The following is an 8,817-nucleotide window of genomic DNA, read 5'->3' on the forward strand; positions in this document are numbered from 1 at the left end:
AGGTTTTTGAGGAGAACACTCCCCCACAACCCTCAGGGCAAGGGTTTTAAGATATGCCCTGGGGCATATAAGGTTTTTATAGAAGGCGTTGGCGTAAAAACTTCAAAACAGGCTCATTCGATTGGAAATTAAAGGGCTAGTGCCGTTTTAATGTTCGAAAGTGCTTGGAGTGCAACTAGCCCCCCCCCCCCCATCCACGCCGATCATTTCCCTAAACACATCCAATCAGTGCCCTTTTTAATATTCGAAAGTGATTGGAGTACAACTAGCCCCCCCCCCACGCCCATCATTTCCCGAAACACAAACCATTTTGTTCAGCGTAGTTGATTTCCAGATGGAAAATAGGTTTCTGAGGAGGACACTCCCCCACAACCCTCAGGACAAGGGTTTTAAGACATGCCCTGGGGGCATAAAAGGTTTTTAAAGAAGGCGTTGTCGTAGAAACTTCAAAACAGGCTCATTCGATTGGAAATTAAAGGGCTAGTGCCGTTTTAATAGTCGAAAGTTATCGGAGTGCAACTAGCCCCCCCCCCCCACGCCGATCATTTCCCCAAACACATCCAATCAAAATTTTGAAATAGCCATTTTGTTCAGCGTAGTTGATTTCCAGATAGAAAAATAGGTTTTTGAGGAGGACACTCCCCCACAACCCTCAGGGCAAGGGCTTTAAGATATGCCCTGGGGGCATATAAGATTTTTATAGAAGGTGTTGTCGTAGAAACTTCAAAACAGGCTCATTCGATTGGAAATTAAAGGGGTAGTACCCTTTTTAATAGTCGAAAGTGATTGGAGTGCAAATAGCCCCCCCCCCCGACAAACATCATTCCCCCAAACACATCCACTCAAAATTATGAGATAGCCATTTTGTTCAGCGTAGTTGATTTCCAAGTATAAAATATGTTTTTGAGGAGGACACTCCCCCACAACCTTCAGGGAAAGGGTTTTAAGTTATACCTTTGGGAAATATAAGTTTTTTATAAAAGGTGTTGTCGTAGAAACTTTAAAAAAGGCTCATTCGATTGGAAATTAAAGGGCTAGTGCCCTTTTTAATAGTCGAAAGTGTTGGAGGGCAACTAACCCCCCCCCCACTCCCAGTATTCCCCCAAACACAACCAATAAAAATTTTGAGATAGCCATTGTGTTCAGCGTAGTTGATTTCCAGATAGAAAATATATTTTTGAGGAGGACACTCCCCGAAAACCCTCAGGGCAAGGGTTTTAAGTTATGCCCTGGGGGTATATAGGTTTTTATAGAAGGCATTGTCGTAGAAACTTCAAAAATGGCTCATTAGATTGAAATTTAAAGGGATAGTGCCCTTTTTAATAGTCAAAAGTTAATGGAGGGCACCTAGCCCCCCCCCCACTCCCCTCTTTTCCCCCAATCCATCCCAACAAAATTTTGAGATAGCCATTTTGTTCCGCGTAGTTGATTTCCAGATAGAAAAATACGGTTTTGAGGAGGACACACCCCAACAACCCTCAGGTCAAGGGTTTTAAGATATGCCCTGGGGGCATTTAAGGTCTTTATAAAAGGTGTTGTCGCAGAAACTTCAAAACAGGTTCATTCGATTGCAAATTAAAGGGCTAGTGCCCTTTTTAATAGTCGAAAGTGATTGGAGTGCAACTAGCATCCTCCCCGATGCCCATCATTCCCCCAAACACATCCAATCAAAATTTTGAGATAGCCATTTTGTTCAGCTTAGTTGATTTCCAGATAGAACATATATTTTTGAGGAGGACAATCCCTCACAACCCTCAGGGCAAGGGTTTTAAGTTATGGCCTGGGCGCATTTAAGGTTTTTATAGAAGGTATTGTCGTAAAAACTTCAAAAAATGCTCATTCGAGTGCAAATTAAATGGCTAGTGCACTTTCTAAAAGTCGACAGTTATTTGAGTGTAACTAGCATCCTCCCCGACGCCCATCATTTCCCCAAACACATCCAATCCAAAATTTTGAGATAGCCATTTTGTTCAAGTTAGTTGATTTCCAGATAGAACATATATTTTTGAGGAGGACACTCCCCACAGCCCTCAGGGCAAGAGTTTTAAGTTATGCCCTGGGGGCATATAAGGTTTTTATAGAAGGCGTTGTCGTAGAAACTTCGAAACAGGCTGAATCGATTGGAAATTAAAGAGCTAGTACCCTTTTTAATAGTCGAAAGTGATTAGAGTGTAACTAGCCCCCCCCCCCCCCAACGCCCATCATTTCCCCAAACACATCCAATCCAAATTTTTGAGATAGCCATTTTGTTCAGCGTAGTTGATTTCCAAATAGAAAATATGTTTTTGAGGAGGACAATCCTCCCAAAACCCTCAGGGCAAGGGTTTTAAGTTATGCTCTGAGGGCTTATAAGGTTTTTATAGAAGGCGTTGTCGTAGAAACTTCAAAAAAGGCTCATTCGATTAGAATATCAAAGGGATAGTGCCCGTTTTAGTAGTCGAAAGTGATTGGAGGGCAACTAGCCCTCCCCCCCCCACGCCAATCATTTCCCCAAACACATCCAATCAAATTTTTGAGATAGCCATTTTGTTCAGCGTAGTTGATTTCCAAATAGAAAATATGTTTTTGAGGAGGACAATCCTCCCAAAACCCTCAGGGCAAGGGTTTTAAGTTATGCTCTGAGGGCTTATAAGGTTTTTATAGAAGGCGATGTCGTAGAAACTTCAAAAAAGGCTCATTCGATTGGAATATCAAAGGGATAGTGCCCGTTTTAGTAGTCAAAAGTGATTGGAGGGCAACTAGCCCGCCCCCCCCCCACGCCCATCATTTCCCCAAACACATCCAATCAAAATTTTGAGATAGCCATTTTGTTCAGCGTAGTTGATTTCCAGATAGAAAAAATATTTTTGAGGAGGACAACCCTCCCAAAACCCTCAGGGCAAGGGTTTTAAGTTATGCTCTGAGGGCTTATAAGGTTTTTATAGAAGGCGTTGTCGTAGAAACTTCAAAAAAGGCTCATTCGATTGGAATATCAAAGGGATAGTGCCCGTTTTAGTAGTCGAAAGTGATTGGAGGGCAACTAGCCCCCCCCCCACGCCCATCATTTCCCCAAACACATCCAATCACAATTTTGAGATAGCCATTTTGTTCAGCGTAGTTGATTTCCAGATAGAAAAATACGGTTTTGAGGAGGACACTCCCCCACAACCCTCAGGGCAAGGGTTTTAAGATATGCCCTTGGGCCATATAAGGTTTTATAGAAGGTGAGAAGTGATTGGAGTGCAACTAGCCCCCCTCCCCCCCCCCCCGACGCCCATCATTCCCCCAAACACATCCAATCAAAATTTTGAGATAGCCATTTTGTTCAGCGTAGTTTATTTCCAGATAGAAAATCTGTTTTTGAGGAGGATACTCCCCCAAAACCTTCAGGGCAAGGGTTTTAAGATATGACCTGGGGCATACAAGGTTTTTATAGAAGGCATTGTCTTAGAAACTTCAAAAAAAGCTCATTCGATTGGAAATTCAAAGGAATAGTGCCCTTTTTAATATTCGAAAGTGATTTGAGGGCAACTAACCCCCCTCTCACGCCCACCTTTTCCCCAATCACATCCAATCCAATTTTGAGACAGCCATTTTATTAAACGTAGTTTTAAATTCTGAAAATTAGGTCGTTGAGGATGACGAATCCCCCACAGCCCTCAGGGCAAGAGTTGTAATTTAAGGATTCTCCGAATCCTTCCCATTATTTCTTATGGAAGGGTTGCTTATATAATCTTTGGAGAGGTCTCATTTGACTGAAAATTGAAAGTTCTTGTTCACTTTTTAAGAGTCAAAAGAGATTGGAGGGTGACTAGCCCTCCCTCCTCCACGCCCTAAATGCATCAGATAAAAATTTTGAGATTGACATTTTGTTCAGCGTAGTTGATTTCCAGATAGAAAATATATTTTTGAGCAGGACACTCCCCCAAAACCCTCAGGGCAAGGGTTTTAAGTTATGCCCTGGGGGCATATAAGGTTTTTATAGAAGGCGTTGTCGTAAAAACTTCAAAACAGGTTGGATCGATTGGAAATTAAAGGGCTAGTGCCCTTTTTAATAGTCGAAAATGACTTGAGTGTAACTAGCCGCCTCCCCCCCCCGACGCCCATCATTTCCCCAAACACATCCAATCAAAATTTTGAAATAGCCATTTTGTTCAACGTAGTTGATTTCCAGATAGAAAATATGTTTTTGAGGAGGACACCCCCCCACAACCTTCAGGGCAAGGGTTTTAAGATATTACCTGGGGCATATAAGGTTTTTATAGAAGGCGTTGTCGTAGAAACTTAAAAAAGCTCATTCGATTGGAAATTCAAGGGGATAGTGCCCTTTTTAATAGTCGAAAGTGATTGGAGGGCAACTAACCCCCCCAAGCCCATCATTCCCCCAAACACATCCAATCAAAATTTTGAGATAGCCATTTTGTTCAGCATAGTTGATTTCCAGATAGAAAATATATTTTCGAGAAGGACAATCCTCCACAACCCTCAGGGCAAGGGTTTTAAGTTATGCCCTGGGGGCATATAAGGTTTTTATAGAAGGCGTTGTCGTAGAAACTTCAAAAGATGCTCATTAGATTGGATATTCAAAGGGCTAGGGCCCCTTTTAATAGTCGAAAGTGATTTGAGGGCACCTAACCCCCCTCTCAGGCCCATCTTTTCCCCAATCACATCCAATCAACATTTTAAGACAGCCATTTTATTAAACGTAGTTTTAAGTTCTGGAAATTAGGTCTTTGAGGATGACAACTCCCCCACAGCCCTCAGGGCAAGAGTTGTAATTTAAGGATTCTCTGAATCCTTCCCATCATTTCTTATGGAAGGGATGCTTGTATAATCTTTGAAGAAGTCTCATTTGACTGAAAATTGAAAGTTTTTGTTCACTTTTTAAGAGTCAAATGTGATTGGAGGGTGACTCGCCCCCCCCCCCCCTCCTCCACGCCCTAAATGCATCAGATAAAAATTTTGAGATAGACATTTTGTTCAGCGTAGTTGATCTCAAGATAAAAAATATATTTTTGAGGAGGACATTCCCCCACAACCCTCAGGGCAAGGGTTTTAAGTTATACCCTGGGGGCATATAAGGTTTTTATAGAAGGCGTTGTCGTAGAAACTTCAAAACACGCTCAATCGATTGGAAATTAAAGGGCTAGTGCCCTTTTTAATAGTCGAAAGTAATTGGAGTACAACTAGCCCCCTCCCCCCCGACGCCCATCATTCCCCAAAACATCCAATCAAAATTTTGAGATAGCCATTTTATTCAGCGTAGTTGATTCCCAGATAGAAAATGTGTTTTTGAGGAGGACACTCCCCCACAACCTTCAGGGCAAGGGTTTTAAGTTATGCCCTGGGAGCATATATAGAAGGCGGTGTCGTAGAAACTTCAGAAAAGGCTCATTAAATTGGAAATTCAAAGGGCTAGTGTTCTTTTCAATAGTCGAAAGTGATTGGAGGGCAACTAGCCCCCCCCCCCCCAACCCCACGCCCCTCATTCCCCCAAACACATCCAATCAAAATTTTGAGATAGCCATTTTGTTCAGCATAGTTGATTCCCAAATTGAAAATATATTATTGAGGAGGACACTCCCCCACAACCCTCAGGGCAAGGGTTTTAAGTTATGCCATGGGGGCATATAAGGTTTTTATAGAAGGCGTTGTCGTAGAAACTTCAAAACAGGCTCAATCGATTGGAAATTAAAGGGCTAGTGTCCTTTTTAATAGTCGAAAGTGATTGGAGTGTAACTAGCCCCCCCACGCCCCTCATTTCCCCAAAAACATCCATTCAAAATTTTGAGATAGCCATTTTGTTCAGCGTAGTTGATTTCCAGATAGAAAATATATTTTTGAGGAGGACACTCCTCCACAACCCTCAGGGTAAGGGTTTTAAGTTATACCCTGGGGGCATATAAGGTTTTTATAGATGGCATTGTCTTAGAAACTTCAAAAAAGGCTCAATCGATTGGAAATTAAAGGGCTAGTGCCCTTTTTAATAGTCGAAAGTGATTGGAGTGTAACTAGCCCCCCGCCCCCCTCACATCCATCATTTCCCCAAACACATCCAATCAAAATTTCGAGATAGCCATTTTGTTCAGCGTAGTTGATTTCCAGATAGAAAATATGTTTTTGAGGAGAACAATCCCCCCAAAACCCTCAGGGCAAGGGTTTTAAGTTATGCCCTGTGGGATTATAAGGTTTTTATAGAAGGCGTTGTCGTAGAAAATTCAAAAAAAGCTCATTCGATTTGAAATTCAAAGGGATAGTGCCCTTTTTAATAGTCGAGAGTGTTTGGAGGGAACTAGCCCCCCCCCCCCCCGACGCCCATCATTCCCCCAAACACATCCAATCAAAATTTTGAGATAGTCATTTTGTGTTAACTAAGGGTTTTAAGTTATACCCTGGGGGCATATAAGGTTTTTATAGATGGCATTGTCTTAGAAACTTCAAAAAAGGCTCATTCGATTGGAAATTAAAGGGTTAGTGCCCTTTTTAATAGTCGAAAGTGATTTGAGGGCAACTAACCCCCCTCTCACGCCGATCATTTCCCGAAACACATCCAATCAAAATGTTGAGATAGCCATTTTGTTCAGCGTAGTTGATTTCCGGATAGAAAAATACGTTTTTGAGGAGAACACTCCCCCACAACCCTCAGGGCAAGGGTTTTAAGATATGCCCCGGGGGCATATAAGGTTTTTATAGAAGGTGTTGTCGTAGAAACTTCAAAACAGGCTCATTCGATTAGAAATTAAAGGGCTAGTGCCCTTTTTAATAGTCAAAAGTGATTGGAGTGTAACTTGCAGACGCCCCCCCCCCTGCCCATCCTTTCCCCAAACACATCCAAGCAAAATTTCGAGATAGTCATTTTGTTCAGCGTAGTTGATTTCCAGATAGAAAATATATTTTTGAGGAGGACACTCCCCCACAACCCTTTGGGCAAGGGCTTTAAGTTACCCTGGGGGCTTATAAGGTTTTTATAGAAGGTGTTGTCGTAGAAACTTCAAAACAGGCTCAATCGATTGGAAATTAAAGGGCTAGTGCCCTTTTTAATAGTCGAAAGTGATTGGAGTGTAACTAGCCCCCTCCCCCTCACATCCATCATTTCCCCAAACACATCCAATCAAAATTTCGAGATAGCCATTTTGTTCAGCGTAGTTGATTTCCAGATAGAAAATATGTTTTTGAGGAGAACAATCCCCCCAAAACCCTCAGGGCAAGGGTTTTAAGTTATGCCCTGAGGGATTATAAGGTTTTTATAGAAGGCGTTGTCGTAGAAACTTCAAAAAAAGCTCATTCGATTTGAAATTCAAAGGGATAGTGCCCTTTTTAATAGTCGAGAGTGATTGGAGGGACCTAGCCCCCCCCCCCCCCGACGCCCATCATTCCCCCAAACACATCCAATCAAAATTTTGAGATAGTCATTTTGTTTAGCATAGTTGATTTTCAGATAGAAAATATGTTTTTGAGGAGGACACTCCTTCACAAGCCTCAGGGCAAGGGTTTTAAGTTATGCCCTGGGGGCATATAAGGTTTTTATAGAAGGTGGTGTCGTAGAAACTTCAAAAAAGGCTCATTCGATTGGAAATTAAAAGGGCTAGTACCCTTTTTAATAGTCAAAAGGTATTTGAGGGCACCTAACCCCCCTCTCACGCCCACCTTGTCCCCAAACACATCCAATCAAAATTTTATTAAACGTAGTTTTAAGTTCTAGAAATTAGGTCTTTGAGGATGACAACCCCCCACAGCCCTCAGGGAAAGAGTTGTAATTGAAGGATTCTCCGAATCCTTCCCATTATTTCTTATGGAAGGGATGCTTGTATAAACTTTGGAGAGCTCTCATTTGACTGAAAATTGAAAGTTCTTGTTCACTTTTTAAGAGACAAAAGAGATTGGAGGGTGACTAGCCCCCCCCCCTCCGCCACGCCCCCAATGCATCAGATAAAAATTTTGAGATAGTCATTTTGTTCAGCGCAGTTGGTTTCCAGATAAACAATATATTTTTGTGGAGGACACTCCCCCACAACCCTCAGGGCAAGGGTTTTAAGTTACCCTGGGGGCAGATAAGGTTTTTATAGAAGGCGTTGTCGTAAAAACTTCAAAGCAGGCTGAATCGATTGGAAATTAAAGGGCTAGTGCCCTTTTTAATAGTCGAAAGTGATTGGAATGTAACTTGCAGACCTCCCCCCCCCCATGCCCATCATTTCCCCAAACACATCCAAGCAAAATTTCGAGATAGTCATTTTGTTCAGCGTAGTTGATTTCCAGATAGAAAATATATTTTTGAGGAGGACACTCCCCCACAACCCTCTGGGCAAGGGCTTTAAGTTACCCTGGGGGCTTATAAGGTTTTTATAGAAGGTGTTGTCGTAGAAACTTCAAAACAGGCTCAATCAATTGGAAATTAAAGAGCTAGTGTCCTTTTTAATAGTAGAAAGTGATTGTAGTGTCACTAGTCCCCCTCCCACCCCACACCCATCATTTCCCCAAACACATCCAATCAAAATTTTCAGATAGCCATTTTGTTCAGCGTAGTTTATTTCCAGATAGAAAATATGTTTTTGAGGAGGACAATCCCCCCAAAACCCTCAGGGCAAGGGTTTTAAGTCATGCCCTGAGGGATTATAAGGTTTTTTTTAGAAGGCGTTGTTGTAGAAACTTCAAAAAAGGCTCATTCGATTGGAAATTCAAAGGGATAGTGCCCTTTTTAATAGTCAAAAGTGACTGGAGGGCAACTAGCCCCCCCCCCCCTCCACGTTAATCAGTCCCCCAAACACATCCAATCAAAATTTTGATATAGCCATTTCGTTCAGCATAGCTGATTTCTAGATAGAAAATATATTTTTGAGG

This window comes from Artemia sp. Qi Xiang Cuo, chromosome 18 (genome assembly GCF_049724085.1).
Source record: "Artemia sp. Qi Xiang Cuo chromosome 18, ASM4972408v1, whole genome shotgun sequence".
NCBI lineage: Eukaryota > Metazoa > Arthropoda > Branchiopoda > Anostraca > Artemiidae > Artemia > Artemia sp. Qi Xiang Cuo.